Source organism: Pteropus medius, unplaced genomic scaffold (assembly GCF_902729225.1).
Source record: "Pteropus medius unplaced genomic scaffold, Ma_sr-lr_union100, whole genome shotgun sequence".
In the NCBI taxonomy this organism is placed as follows: domain Eukaryota; kingdom Metazoa; phylum Chordata; class Mammalia; order Chiroptera; family Pteropodidae; genus Pteropus; species Pteropus medius.
Genome location: NW_024356249.1, coordinates 5,652,183 through 5,668,441, shown reverse-complemented (window position 1 = coordinate 5,668,441; position 16,259 = coordinate 5,652,183). Strand labels below are relative to the sequence as shown.

Here is a 16,259-nt window from a genome sequence, read left to right as displayed (position 1 = left end):
CATATTCTCCCTACTTCTCCTCACATCGTCTTCCCTCTGTGTGGGTCTCTCTCTGTGTCCAAATTTCACCTTTTCATAAGGACACTAGTTATACTGAGTTAGGCCTCACCCTACTGACCTCATCTTAACTTGACTACACTTGGAAATAATCTTAATTTCAAATAAGCACTAGAGGACACGATCTAACCCATAATATGAGTATACAGACTTCCTAGAAGCAAATGCAACAAACCTGGCCCTTACCTCTGCAATTTAAAGTTTGCCATCTTCTCCACAAATTGGGCAAACCTTATACATCCTAGAGAGGCCTAATGCAAAAATGGTATTCGGATATCAAGCAGATGCATAGCGAACACTTCCTGATCACAATGGGGCAAACCTCGTGAGGCTCATGCATAAGCGGGAGCTTTCCTTTTAACCTCACCCAGTAAAGGGTGTATGTACAGTCTCTACTCACCCCAAGGGAAACAGCTTTGAAGTCATAGATTGTACCATCCCAGATCTATAAGGAGTTAGTATCATGGGATAGATTTGTTTTCCGCTTACTCTCCCACTCCCGTATACATTTAAAAACTTCTAACCTTACTTAAACATTAAATTTGACCCAGAGAAGTAGTATGAGTCTGTCTCTCCTGGATCTGAAGATTTATGGGCTGGGAGGGAGGTCCTGTAAAACATTCCCTCCACCCAGGGAATGGAAGCACTGTCTCCTGGCTGCCCCCGGGAGCCTGAGATGGCTCGAGTTTTATGGGGCCACCTCAGAGCTACAGGTAAATCTCCAAGCAAAATCCCCAGGTACCAGAGGAGCAAAAGGAACATAACAAAGGTGAAAACTGAGCATAAGAGAGGATAAAGAAGGTACAAGCTACAACAGAAAGCGTCTTCATAAATCGGATGGGCTGTTGTAATGAACCACTCACCCAAATAAGCTGTAGAAGGTGCTAGAAACTGTCAAAAAAAAAAAAAAAAAGCACTTTATTTAAAAAGTGGAACCATTGTATCCTTAAATTGAATACTGTACTAGTTTCTTACGGCTTCCGTAACAAAGAATTACATACTAGGTCTCTTAATGTGACAGGCAGGGTCGTTTCCCCTGAGGGCTGTGAGGAGAATCTGTCCCATGCCTCTCTCTTAGCTTCTGGTGGTTCGCTGGCATCTCTGGTGGTTTTGCATGTAGATTCGTCACTCCAATCCTCTGCCTTCACATGACATTTTCTGTGTGTTTCTTCATAGAGTGTACCCTCCATGTATGTCTGTTTCTGTGTCCAAATTTCTCCCTTTCTATAAGGACACCAGTCATATTGAAAGAGGGCCCACCCTAGTGACCATATTCTAACTTTATTACTTCTTATTTCCAGATAAGATTACACTCTGAGGTCCTAGGGGTTAGGTCATCAATGTATCATTTGTAGAGGACACACTTCAACCCTTAACAAGTACTTAAAGATTTACACTACTTTTGCATCACATTTCATAGTTGAATTCATAAGCAATAAGCGGAATAATTTTCTAGTACAATTAGAATGCCAGCTGGCTGAAAGATATTGGGACAGTGGGGATATCTAGATCTTCCGCTGACAAGCATTCTGCCTAAAGCCATCCCAGTGAGAGTCAGAACCAACCTCCATGCATAGAGCTCTGATCCACTGATTCTTCACTAAGTTTGGATGTTAAGCCAGCCCCCTACCCCACCCCACCCCATCCCCCCAAAAAAAGAATAGAAAAGGGGATTATCCTCCTATAGTAGGACACGTGCATTTTCTGGCATGGGAAGAAAAAACTGTCCGATGATAGATTTCCATCTACGTTTTAATGAGCGGTGGCATGGATTAAGAGAGAGACAGAGAAAATGAGAGATAAAACAAGGCATTGCGTTTTTTTGGACATTTGTAGCCACAACTCTCTCCCACCACCGACGACTCCTCAAAAGAGAAAAACAGAAGAGGTAGTCAACAGAGGGAGAATAAGAGGATTTGCACAAAAGATAAGAATTTCCTCTACATTTATTCTGCATTTCTCAGGCTTCTCTGATGTTAATATTTTCAATAAAAGATTTTTAAGATCCTTGAGTCAGAAAAATCCTTCTGCCCTGTTTCTCCCCTTCATGCTTGGAAATAGCAGCATAGCTTGGAAGACGTAGAAGCACGGAACTTATTTTTCGTCTGACGATGTCGATGATCAGGAGGAGGAGGAGAAGATTAATGATATTGTAAAACCAGACCAATGGTTAACACTCATGCAGTGCTCACTATGTGCCAAGTACTGTTCCAAGCCCTTTACAAATACTAGTTCATTTAATCAATCCTTCAACAACGTCACCAGTTAAGTACCATGACCTCCATTTTATAGATGAGGAAAAAGAGGCCAGAGAGGTTGATTCACCCCCACCTCTTCCCTGCCTCTGTGTGTGTGTGAGAGAGATGACTGGCTCCTGGCTCTCGGCCTGCTCCAGCCTGGCTCCTGGTAGCTCCCTCGTTCTCTCCAGCTTAACACTTAACGGATGTTATTCCCTGCCTGTGCTTTCACAGCTCTAACCTTTGGTCTTTGAGTGGGAGAATCTGGCAGCAAGTATAATTATGACATCAGATCCTGCCTGATGAGCAAGCCTCCCCTCCTCGTGGAGCAGGGCTAGAGAGGGCGAGAGACGTGGTCTGGGGAGGGTCTTTGAACTTTCATGACTCATGACCTTAAACAACGAGCCCAGCTAGAGGCAGCTTTAAGTGCCCTACAAAGAGGCAGTGAGGAAACCTCTTCCTCCGGTGGGAGACCTGGACTTCTATAAAGACAGCAACTCCTCTCATTTCTCGATTAATAATATCACATGACTTTCCTATGCAAATTAAAAGAAAATAAACTCAATAATTTTGAACTTCTTCATATGTTAATTTCTAAATTCTATCAAAGTCAGAGAACTGAGACCTGGGAAGAAATGGACATGCTGTGTTGCAGTGGTGCAAACTACCTAGACTTTGGAGTCAGCCAGATGGTAGCTAAAATGTTCTGTGTGTAAATCCTGGGCAGCGATTTGACTTCTCTATACTGGGTTTGCTCAGTTTACTCATGTTTATTCAATGCTATTGTAAGGACTGGGTGAGATGCATCCTGTCCATTGCCTGACACTTCAGAAGTACTGTACAAATGGGAGTTATCACTATTAAACTTCCTCGTCCTTTTAAACAGTTTATTTGCTTCATTCATTCAAAGTCCAATTTGGCTTGTTTAGTACATTCCTCTTTTTTTCAATCGCCAGTGTTACTGTGTATTTTTAATAGACAGTGATGGCTACGTTTGACTTTTTAGCTTCAGAAACATTACCTACAACTTTAACAAGGGGTCAAATTTAGCAGAGTTGGCTGTGAGCAGTAGCCTAACCCCAGAGGGGCAGAGTGGATCCGGGAGCCTCCTGCAGTCTCCCAAGGGCCCAAACACCCTTTTTTTGAGGTCCCTGGGGGGAAGTTGAGGACTTAAATTCTCTCTGGTAGATTCAGAGCTCGTCATCTGAACAGAACCACAATATTAAGACATCCTTGAAATGGAAGGGAGCACCAATCAGAAAAGCTAGATCTGAGTGCAAATCACCCAACTCCACTGAGCCTATCTCCTCAACTGTGAAGTAGGAGAGAGCATACCCAGGATGGAAGTGTTTTGTAAATTCTAGAAAGTTAGAATTGCAATCTATTATTGCTTGGGTGGATGTGAGTTCATGAGTCGGCTCCAAAAACAGCTTAGCCACTAAACAGGATGGGATTAACAGGACAGCCCTGCTGACACAGATCGTAATGGGGAGACGTCTCATTTTGACTTGGAAGCTACTCCAATATCATAGAAAAAAAGCCTGGTGTGCATGGTGGTACACGGTGAGAAAAGGGACAAGTTGGAAAGCTAAGCCGAGGGTCCAAGAGTGGAGAGGAGAGCCCTGTAGATAGATGAGAAGCAGAAAGACAGAGGGGGACAGAGCTTTTATTTTGCTCCAGATTATAAATAAATAAATAGATAGATAGATAGATAGATAGATAGATAAATAAATAAATAAATAAATAAATAAATAAATAAATAAATAAATGATAAAAAGCAGATGACACCTCTCGGCTCAGGTCTGTGTCTCCAGTTGGAGCAGACCACCCAAGCCTAGGCTCCCTTGAAGGGAAGACCAGGTACTCACTGACTACCTGTATTCAACTCCCCGGAAGCATTCAACTTATAATTTCCTTGACTGCATTTCTAAGTCAAAAACGCCCTTCCAAAAAATGCATTTTAAAAAAAAAATTAGGATTGTATTTTGTTGGTTTGGCCTTTAAAAAAAAAATTTTTTTTTTTTTTAATTTTAAATCCCAAACCATAATTGTGGCCTACCAAGATGAATTCTCCTCCATACAGCGAGGATTTGATTTTTCCAGTCTCCTCCCTCAGTGGCTGTTACCCTCTTCTTGTTTTTGATGAGCTACACATGTTGTAGAAGCCACTGCTGGGCCTCAGACACGAGCAGACTCTCTTGCCACTGCCAGTGTCCTAATAAGGGAATGAACTAACTCCTGTTGGTGAGGTAAGAGGAGCCAGGCCGTGGATGATATTTTTGCTGATTGAGGAGGATAAGGTGTGGTTTGGCAGGTACCTCGTTGGTTTGGCTGGCTCCCGACCTTGTTTTTTTTTTTTTTTTTGCCTCTTTTTACAGTTCAAATTCTGTAAAACAGACTCTACGAATTGCTTTCTCATAGATCCTTAGCTGAGATTGGAGAATAGCATCCTGACACTGATCATCATCTATGATGGGGGAAAGATAGGAATTAGGAGTTATGGGATGTTTTCATCATAAAAGGAGGTTGGGGTAATAGGTTCGATCCTCCCAGTCACCAGGCCTGGTAGTCTACGGGACGCCACCAGCCAATGAAGGTGGGGTCAGAGTCCGTCAAATTTTATCATGGAGAGAGAACAAGGGATATGCCACACACTGTATTGAACCAATGTTAAATGAATTAAAAAATTTTTATCTGCACAACATTATTAAGTAACACCAACTTTCTGCTTATCACTATTGATATATTTCAATTTAAAAAAATAAAAGAAGAGAAGCAAAATGAGCCTGATGTTTGGGATCATAAGAATGAATGGCTTCATCTATTTCCATTCGATCTCTAAATTCTTGCCCATGACTCCTCTCTGCACTCTGTTTTCTGAATGACTCCATACTGCCTTTGACATAACTGCCTCTGGCCCAGACTATTCATAAGTCACTCATTATGAATCAGTGTTTCTCAACCTGGCTGTAGACTGGAATCACTTGGGGTGCTTTAATGCCTGGATCATACCCCCAGCGGGTCTGGTTTAATTGGTCTGAGGCACAGGCAGGGCAGAGGGATTTTTAAAAGCTCCCCCGGGTTGTTCTTCTGTGCAGCCGAGGCTGAGAACCACTGCTCTAAATGCATCCCCTATTGTGTCATGTAGCTCCCAGCTGGCAGGGCCAGGCTCTGTTTCTGTCTGACGTTTTGAAACCTTTAAAAAACTTACACTATATATATGAAACGAGTTAGACAGGTTTCTTTTCAGATTGGTAGTTTCAGCTCAGTTACTTTAAACCTAACAGTAGTGAATTGTGCTTTTAACCAAAATCAACTTCTAGACACATGAGTATTGGGTCAGCTTTATTTCCTATGCATGTAAAGAGTGAAATTCTCAGCCAAGTAATCGGAAAAGAGTGTATCCATTTCAAAGTCATAAATAATAAAAATATATTTGTTTTCTCTGTGTTCATGCAAGCTATCGATCTTAATATTTAATGTAAGTAAGGAATACTTTTCTTTTCATATTAAGCCAGCTTCACATCCTGACATCGTGAAATTGCTCTCTGTAGCAAGGGTAGGATGATATGACTGAGGAATTTTTTTAAAATGTTTTTTAACCATCACCTTCAAAAATAAGAGGATCTGAGAGTGCGATACCAGCACAGGGAAAGTTTTGAATTTTGAAAGAGTCCTGGATTAATTAGATGTCCAGAATAACTCATTCCTCTCAACTTCCTTACTGGAAATTTTATAACCAAGAAAGGAACATCACTCAGAAATTCAGGAGAGCAGCCTGTGCTAGGAATATAAATTAGAAAATCATCACCCCTTAAAATCAGCTAACAAGTTATAAGCATAGGTGGGATTACCCAAGGCGAGTATGCTGAGTAGGAAAAGAATAGGGCTGAAGAAGAAACCCAACAGAAGATACAAAGGAAACTACAAAGTAAATGGCAGGCAGAGAATTTCAAAAAGGAAGATACGGTCACAGTGTCAAAGCCCTCTGTGACGACAAATTCGATGGAGTCCGTAAAGGGCCGAAGCATAGTTCTAGGGAGCACAAGCCCATAATACAATGTCCTTTTGGGGTGATGGCTACTAATATCTGGATCAAAAATAGTCAATATAATGTTCTGAGACATTTTGTAGCAAAATCGAACTCTTCGTTTGGACATTTTAATCAACTGGGCAAGTGGTTAGGATCCTTGGAAATAAAATCATTTCACTGTCACCCCCTGTAGCTACATCCTGAGGTGTATTTAGGTTAGCCACAAAGTAAATTAAACTAATTTCTAAGCGTAACTCCGAAATTAAATGTAAAAATGACGAGATAGCCCATGATACAAAAAGTGGAATTGGCTACTTTTGACTCTCTTATTAATTTATCCAATGTATTACAGAATCACTTTTGACTAGAGCACATGAAAATACTTCTAAAGAACTGGCTGAGTTAAATTCGCTTAATTTACCTACTTGTCCTGAATTATTTTTGCTTTCCACAGACATTGCAAAAAGCCAAAACCAATACTAGGTTTGATAGTGAGAGGAAAAAGAATACAGAAGGATAAAAGAAATCTACAAAAGAAAGTAATGCAGGAGTTTTAGAGGGAAAAAGGCATGCACCAGAGTAATAGGAAAATATTGAACTTCTGCTCTGTTCATGAGCCAAGCCAAGGCCAATCATGTGACACTAATTAACGGATAGCAGGTATACGTGTGCACACACACTCACATACAAGGAGGACAGATAGCAGGTATACGTGTGCACACACACTCACATACAAGCTCTTAAAGCAGACTGGAAAACACCAGATGACTCTGTTTGATTTTAGCCTTTGCTTACTAACTAGTTTTGTAAGTCAAATGCCTTTCCTATCCCTAACCATTTTGTTCTTCTTAATAAGGAAAACATACAATTTCCAAATATAAACTCAAGGGGACTTTCTGCATGTAGTTGCAACATGATACCATCTACAGAGAAAGCAGCATAAGAATGAGAAACAAATTTACAATAAATGCATTAAAACTTTTGCATTTTGGACCAATGAGAAAAATTCTCCAGGTACCTACCCAAGCAGACACTAGCAAGAAGGCTTTGATTAATAGTTGATTCCAACCTCTGGCAGGAAAGAATTGAGAGAAATGTGGAGTGTTGGGGTTCCACCTCCTGTTTCTGTCTCTGCCTGTAGCCTTGAAGCTGCCCCTGTCACTCCCAGGTTGGTTGAAAATGGCTCTGTTCTAGCACTTTACAGTATGGATATTTAAACCCAAGAGATCTTTTCTTCCCTTGATGGATGATCAAGGCTTCAGCTTCTGGAACTCATGGCCAGAGACCAAGGCCCACGGCCCCTGTAACATGGCAGCGGGCAGAGCCAGATTTTCCTGGTTCATATACACAAGCCAATATGGAGTGTCTGCTTTCTTGCCGACACACCATACTTTTGAATGAGTGTGTGTGTGTGTGTGTGTGTGTGTGTGTGTCCTCACTCACATATCTTTCAGACATACTTTGAGGATGGCCTTCTCCCACTGATAAAGTTCTAATAACTTCCTCTTTTTTTTTTTTCCGGTAAACACTCATGAGCTTAGTATAGAATTGTAGGCCTTTCCATATTCATGAAACTGAGTCACATTTCATTGATCTGTCCTTTTGGGAAGCATTATTGTCCTGTATTTGACACTCAAACTTTTAAATGGCTTTAGGTTGGTTGATTTGTCTTTTCCATGTCAAATCAGATGAATACCCACGAACTTAGATCTTTACCCTGTATTCAGGGAACTGAATTAGCCTTTATCATTGTTAATGAGCTTTCGTAATTGCCATTGCTCAGTGTTTTATGCCATAAACCTTTCTTGAATTCTATCACTAAAATACATAGTAAGGGCCTAGTTTCTGCAAGGTACATTGGGGAGGAGGGCTAAAAAAATGTATAAAACATGACTCTTGCTTTTAACAAATGTGACATAATTTAAGACATAAGATGATACACAAGTAATAATAATAAGTCAGTATACGACAAACATCTAGACCAACAACAAAGGTTTCATATAGAGAAAGAATCCCTTCCAACTGACTTCCATTTTATCTGGTAAGACATCGCAGAAGAGTGTAAAATTTGAACTGGGCTTGTGGATACACAAGATTGCTCTAGGTAAAAATGAAGAAGAGAGAAAAGCATGCTTAATTTTTTTAACTGATAGGAGTAAACTATAAAAAAAATTTTGAGACCATTGGACTAGATCGTATGTATGTTCAAATTTGTGGGAAATACACCTGCTGACATAATTACTCGATTCTGACATGGAAGTGTGAAAGAAGCCCTAGACTATACAGGCATGGCTGTGTTCCAATAAATCTTTATTTACAAAAACAGGATGTAGGTTGGATTTGGCACTCGGGCCATAGTTTGCCAATCCCTGGTTTAGGTGACTAAAACTCTTTGTTAATCTGCAAAAAAAAAAAAAAAAAAATTGAAAAGTTCATAGTCATATGTTAGAAAGCAGACAGGGATAAGAACTAAAGATCTGGGCTTAGTCCTGACCTTGACATTGGTTGTGTGAGTCGCTGCACCTCTTAGACTCCAGATTACCATGTATAACATATGGAGCTTGGATTGAAAATAGCCTCCGAAATTCCTTCCAGTTTAATTATTCCATGGTCCTGCTATCCAGTCACTTTCCCACAGTGGCGGATTTCACCTGGGATCTGAATAAGTAAAAATCTGATTTAATTCTTTGTGGGCACAGTGAGTACGAGATAGTGGAGAAGGTGGCAAGAATAGAAAAGAAAGGACATACAGACATGTCATTCTGAAAAATTGAAAGCCACAGCTTATTGCTCTTGAAGGATCGCCCACGGTGCTTCTGTTCTAAGTGATTGTAGGATTTGCTGAACTGGAGTCTCCTCTTGCAGCTAAGATTTATGGAGCCCTTGGTATTGGGTAGCTGGCCCTTTATTTCGTGGGGAAAGCTGCAGGGTGAAATAAAACACCTGGAATGGAGGCCGAAACTAGAAAACCCTCCCTGCGTGCTTCCATAGCGCCACTGCCATGGAAGGAACCTCTGTCCTTAAGCTGTGTAAAATGGTTGGTTTACTCTTCCAGTTATTAGAAGCTGGCCGTCTGTATGTGCCAAACACAACTGAAGCTTTCCTAATGCCCTTCATGCACTCCAAGCCCCAGCCAGACTGAATTGTTTGCTTTTCCATGTCCATATTTCCTGACTCCGCAGCCTTGCTGTTTGAGCTCTCTGTAAGTGGAAAGGTCCCCTTCCATCCCACCAAACTTCAATCCTAGCCCCCAATGCTAAAAGACCCGATTCAAACACCACTTTCTCCATGAAGCCTTCTCCGATCCCTTAGCTGGAAACGTCTTCGTCCTCCTCTTAACTTTATATCACTTTATCAGTAAATCTCCTATGGTGTTTACCACACATCTTAGCTTTCCTGCCAGATTATAAACTCCTTTCAGTTTAAGTCATCTCGGTTTCCAATCTAAGTGGCTTAAATAGAATAAATGCTCAGTAAATATCTGTTGAATAGATGGATGTCAGTTTGCGTGTTAGGGTGGCATCACTGACCGGCATCCTGCTACCTACCACAAGTTAAGACTTCGCCCTCATACCTGGCACATCACCCACCACCTCGTCCTCAGAATCTAGGCTCCTCGTGCAGCCCCTTTGCTGCCCAGAGCTCACCACCCTGATGTCCCACTTGAATTTAACTGTCATTCCCTCAAAGTCTAGGTCCCACATGGATCAGTGGTTTGGCTGGGGAGAGGAATGTACACACGATTAAAGAAACGCTTAAGCCAATGCCAATGCTATAATTTTGTAAATTGTCGTTAGAAAAGGTGACAATTTTAGAATAAAGTCGGTCATCTCGCCTACTGCAGCAGTACCTCCTGTACCTGGTAACAATTATAAGGAACCGGTGATTGCACTGATATTCAGTCGATAGATGGCATCAGCCTTGTTGGTTAACAATGTATTGTTGGGATAGAAACCTGCGGGCACAGAGAGGTGCCCTTAGGCCGTCACATACTGTCCGAGGATGTCTCTCATGCTGCGTCTCCCTCTCTCAGCCCTGACTGTCTGATTCTTAAGCTGTTGGTGATTCCCATTCAAAGAACACACACAAAATAAGTGCTCAGTTACTTCATATTACTCTATTAAAATGTTCACATTTTATAACGGGTCTTCTGTTAACTCAAAGGGAGTCTTTAAGCATGGGAGAAGATTGTATTTAGTTTGGTTTGGTCAGGCTGGCTTTTTACCAAATCACCACAAGGATATGTCTGCGTTTTTCCCTCACATGGAACAGGCCCCGTCTTGGGTAAGGTTTCCGTTGACTTAGGAAGATGATCCACCAAATACAGAACAGACTCCCTGACTTCCTTTTCCAACCGTAGGGAGGTCGGACCCATGAGCAGTGCTTGGCTCCCAGGTCCCCTGCAAGAATAACTGTTCTTTCCAAAGAACCAAACATTCAGGATTTGGCCCTTCCTTCTTCATTTCCTGTCTCCACTCAAGGTTTGTCTTTCTATTTGCTACCACTTGTAAACAAAGCTCTGCAATTCTAGCACATGGAGGGGGAGCTGGATGCCACCTGGACCTTAAGGTAAGTCTGCGCAATATCTCTGGAGGCGGGAGGTAGTGACCACCCCAGAAAATTTCTTGTTAGACTACAGTCACTCCTTTCACCAGACGTGCTAGAAACAAAGCTCCAATGTCGCATCTATCAGTATATTTGAGCTTTCTGTTCCCAAAGAAGAGAAAGAAGATGAAAAGAGGCAGTGGAGGGAGATAAGCGGCTACGCCACTCGAATAGAAAGAAACGGAGCCAAAAGAGACTACAGGGAAAGAGGAAATGAATAGTAAATCTTTTTTCAATTACAAAAACTGAGAGTGGAAGCAGGAAAGCTCCAGAGGGCACTTTGGGGGGAGGGAAAGATCATAAAAAGCCTGTTATGAAAATCCATTACCCATAAATTTCCCTGCATTAAGCACTGCCTGTCTAGAGAGGCTGCTGAGAACACTCGCAGCTGACACGGGACATGCGACTTCAGTTAGCGGTATCCACACCCCGTGGACCATTTCCGTCAGCATGTCTGCAAATACCACTTTCCCTTTACAGGGATTCCCTTTAATTAGTCACAGGTTCATAATCTCCACTTAAGGACATGTTGTTTTCATTTTTCCAATCACTGTATTTCTTTAGTCGAATGTTCACCCATGCAATAGCGGTGCCATAATTCGAAGCTCCACCACATGAAATTCTGCATCGCATGAATATTTCAGAGTTGAGGGTGAGACTTGAATTTCTAGTCACAGTAAGTAAAAGACTCATCTAGAATGAGTTCATGTTTTTACATTTGAAGAGAGAAATGGAAATTTCTGTTCCTAGGAGGTTAAGTCTTAGACTATGAAAAAAATCTACTTGTTTATGTATCTGTGGTCAGAGGCAGTTGCATTCAAACCGGCCAGTGGGGATGTGGGGGTTTCCCTGCGCCCCACTCTGAGGCAGTTGCTAAATTGGTTTTATATCCAGACCTACATGCGAGAAAAAAGTGTTGCCAGTCATTGACACCTAGGTCTGAAGCGCTTTCTCATGTTATACTTGAAAAAAAGTAACTAAACCTGTTTATTGTCCACATCATGTGCATCAGAGTGAGATTGTCCTTGAATAGATACAACAGTCAGAAAATGGCCCCAAATCACATTTTGCTTTTGACCGATAGTATTTTTAAAAAGCCTAAGTTTATTAATGATCATCTTTATTTAAGATTCTTATTAGATGAAAAATAATCCTAGGTTGGGGACGAAGGAAAAGTAATGTTTATGAAAACACAGGTAGTAATTGAGTTTATCTCAACCACAGTTTATACTGGTTGAATCTTTAAGGGCTGAAAGAGAGGAAAGTTTGGTTACTATATTTTAATTCTCTTATTCTCCATTTAAACATTTCTCTCACTCCTTTTCATTCATTTCAACCAAAGTTTAACTTGAATAACAAAGTAAAGGGCAAAATGTGTCTTCTCTATCATCAGCCTTCTTTTTCCATTCCTACCCTTTCTAAACATTTATAAATTAAAAAATGAATTGTTGATATCTGACCAAGCTTATTGTTTTAGTAGGGCGGGATATCAGGAGTGGTGACAAAATAAATAGATTTTAGTGTATCTCAGGAAACTGTCATGGAATTATCCCTCAAGTCTACATTTAATAGATTTGACAGATACATTGTTCCTTTTAAAATAAATGTGAGAAATACAGCAATTCAATATGAGAGTAAATCCAGATACTATTCATTTTATTTCTACTGAATATCACAAACCATCTATGGACTTTTAAAAAGAAAATGACACCAGTTGAATAAAAACTTAATACATTTATTCCATCCAAACTATAATCTCAAGAAATGTTGGGAAACCCTGTGCCTCATCTATTATTACAAACTACAGCTATTCATATTAACATAGATGAATCTCAGAAACATAATAAATACAGTAAGATGACATAAGGTTCTAAGAAGGTGAAACTAAAAAATGAATTACTTAGGGATGCATACCTTGGGGGTAAAACTACAAAGAAAAGCAAGAGAATAACTAAAATAACCCAAAACCTAAGTTAGAGGTTACTTGAGGCATTTACAAAGGAACGAGGATGGGATCGAAACCTGGTACAGAGAGGGTCTCCAAGAGTTTGGTGCTATTTAGCCGGGTGGTAAGTACGTGGGCGTTTGTTTCATTATTATTCTTTAAAATGGTCATGTGCTATATACTCATCTATAGGTACAATGAAGTTCATGCTAACCATCTTTTTCGTTTAAAACGCTGACCCCAAACAATTAGAACCCATCTTTTAAAAATTTCCTGTGACCACCTGCATTGATTCAGAAATGAGTCTTTAAGCTTAGGGATCTGCCGGTCCTAATAGATTCTCCAAACTGTTCCAGTAAACCGCAGTTAGCCACGCAACCCCGAGTCAGAACTGGAACTCACAGGACTCCCGGGTGTCTTTTAACCTTACGCGATCAATCAGACCTGATCTATTTGTTTGACGGGAAGTTGCAGTCATAAAGATGCTAAGAACTGGCCTTCTACAATAGTGTGAAGAGGATAGTGTATGGAGGATAGTGTATGGAGAATAGGTGTATAGAGGCAAGGTGAAGAGGTTTGGCTTCCACTGTCTGGTGTTTCTTTCTACTCTGCTCTACAGCACTTGTTTCCCCGCCACAGTCTGTGGTTATAGAAACTCATGGGAGTATGGATGTTCCATTGTATCAAGCATGTGGTAGGCTGGTGGCGATAACTTGTGACAACAACATATAAAAGAACACCAACATGTGCGAGCACATCATGTCTTACTATTGAGAAGCAAAATTTATGATGGGTATGCAAACCTTAGTAAACCTCGGATGTGTGTATGTACAGAGAAATGGGGCAGGAGAGAGGGGACTAGATGAAGTAGGACGTACTTCCCTTCCTGGGTAAATTTCTTCAGAGTAATGTATCCCCTTGCATACCTTCACCAGGTAAAAGTCACATCACAAATATAGCAAACGATCCTACAATGAAATCCAGCACATTTTCACCTTCTTTCCTGACTAAAAACTACATATATGTGTGTATGTATATATATATACAGACCAATTGACTATTGGCTAGTAATTCATTTCTAAACATATTCCGACCAGAAAATTATTTTTATTTTTTGGATTTTTTTCTCCATTATAACTTCTAATGCCTTTCTTTTAAAGAACCCACGGGGAAAACATTCAGAATTGAACCTTATGTACATTAAATGAAACCACAACATTTTTCAGACACCATATATAAACAAAATCATATTTAAGAGCCTGGAACGTTTCTATAAACCTCTTTTAATTTTCAAACATACAGTAAATCTACAGGACAAATATGACCCATTTCAGTAGCTCAGGATTTTCCCTCCAGATCACAGCACGGCCTGAGATTATACTAAGAGCGTTTGAGCAATTCATAGAGCTGACTGGATATGTTTGGAGAATCTGCTTGCATTTCATATTATGAAAGGACATCACTGGGGGTTTTTTGGTACATGAAAAGGAATAACAAAAGTACGTATGAGTCATTGAGCCTCCTGATAGCTGACAAGCACATTTTCAACCCACATGAGCTTTTAACTCTTTAAGTTGGATCTCACAGTAAGACCCAAGTTAAGACGATGACATCGGCAGAACCAAGAATGATGGAAATCAGAGAAAAGTAATTGATGAGGAAGCTGTCCTTCTGAGTGGTTGTGAACCCCAGGCAGTTGTCCTTCCGGGACTGGCCTGTGTGGAGAACACACAGCTGCAAAAAGCTGGGGCAAGATCACGTCTGGGATGGCCTCAGGGACATCCTGTCATCTCTCCTTCACCCAAAGCCACCTTCTCACGCAGGACCCCTTACGCGAAAGTGGAGGGACAGTGAGCTACAGAGAGACGAGAGTGGATCTTAGCATTAAGCTAATTGTCTATTTATTCAATCTGTTAAAATTTTAGGCGCAACGTTCTCTTTTTTAAAACATAGGAATGTTTTGAAATACACTTCAAGATTAAGCCAATCTAGATTGAATATTAGTGTGGACACAAGGCGCGTGGGAGTAGCTGTTTTTAATTACCATTCTCCGGAAATTTTTGTGTGTATCAGGGAAATAACTTTTATAAACTACAAATGATTATCTTTAATAAGTGCATAACAAAATGCAAAAATAAATAAATAAATAAAATGTAGGAATGTTGGCAGAAACAATTAAGGAAAACAGAGAGACTTCGTAACTTTGATCTGAACGGGACCTCTTTAAGTCTTTCGTAATTTGGCCTCGTTTTAGTGCCTTGAGTTTTTTATTTCCTCCGAGGTTTTTCTCACTTAACCTGTGGGTCTGCATGTGTGTCTGCATATGTGTGTGCGCTTACCAGTCACAAGGAATGTCAAAGAACACAAAAGGATTCGAAGGTGACAATTCAAATCTGTTTAGTGGCTCTGGTGATCTTTCTATACACCAGTGGTTTTCTGGAGGTGAGATATCAAAAGAGATTCCCAAATTCATATCCACAACAAGTATTTTCTGTAGTCAGGTATGAAAGACTATTCTTCAAATATATGTAAATGTGATGGTTTATAAAATACAGATTCCTTTTTCTGCATTTGTAAAGTTATAGGCACTGTATAAAACATTTTATTAATAAATAACAAAAGCATAAGCAATTATCATATCTTAATTTTTCTTGATATTTTAAAAGTGCCTTCAGTCTTAAAATGTTAGAAACCATTGCTATACAAGATATAGAAGAGTAAATCTTTTTCCTCATCCCATTAGTGAGCAGAGGACTGCGTTACTGTACGTTGATCTAACTTGGTTACTAGAAGTGACAAAGTGTGAAGATGTAACTTGGAACAACTACTGTGACGGGCAATCCGACAGTCTTTTAAATTTAAATAAACATTCTACTTCACAATATCTACCCCAGAAAAACCCGTGTGTGCATAAGAAGGCATTAATAGCACTGTATACGGTAGAGAAAAATTGAGGAAAACCCAAATGTCTGTCGATAGGGGAAAGGTGAAGTGAACAGTGGGATCCTAGACAGGAGATGACAGGAATGAGTTATGTCTTGGTGAACTGATTTTTGCAAAGTCATCAAACATATTATTAAATATTTTTTATTGTAAAATAATTATATCATATATTACTGCATATGTAAAGAATAGAACAGCAAGTTTGCAAATCTAAACTTGGTTAACTATTTGGTTATCCAGTTAACTACACAGAGTAGCACTGTGATTGTCAACAGAAAATAAGTAAATTTGTACTCGGTATAAACGTAACGATTCTTTTTCATCCTCTCTGGGTCTTTAATGCTCTTAAACACATAGTAAAAACAGCCTCCTCATAAAAATGGTTATTCCTTTGTCTTATTCTATTCTTAAACGTGGTTTCCTGATAAGATATCTTGTT

General features: G+C 40.1%; 1 protein-coding gene and 1 long non-coding RNA gene across 2 annotated transcripts in view; both read left to right on the top strand.

The window, feature by feature from the left end:
- The window catches only part of CALD1 (caldesmon 1), a 171,416-nt gene that overhangs the window by 113,829 nt on the left and 41,328 nt on the right, over positions 1-16,259 (top strand).
- LOC120601006 (uncharacterized) lies at positions 4,076-8,729 on the top strand. The gene is made up of 2 exons (XR_005652342.1): positions 4,076-6,987; positions 7,034-8,729. It is a non-coding gene; the product is annotated as an uncharacterized LOC120601006 (long non-coding RNA).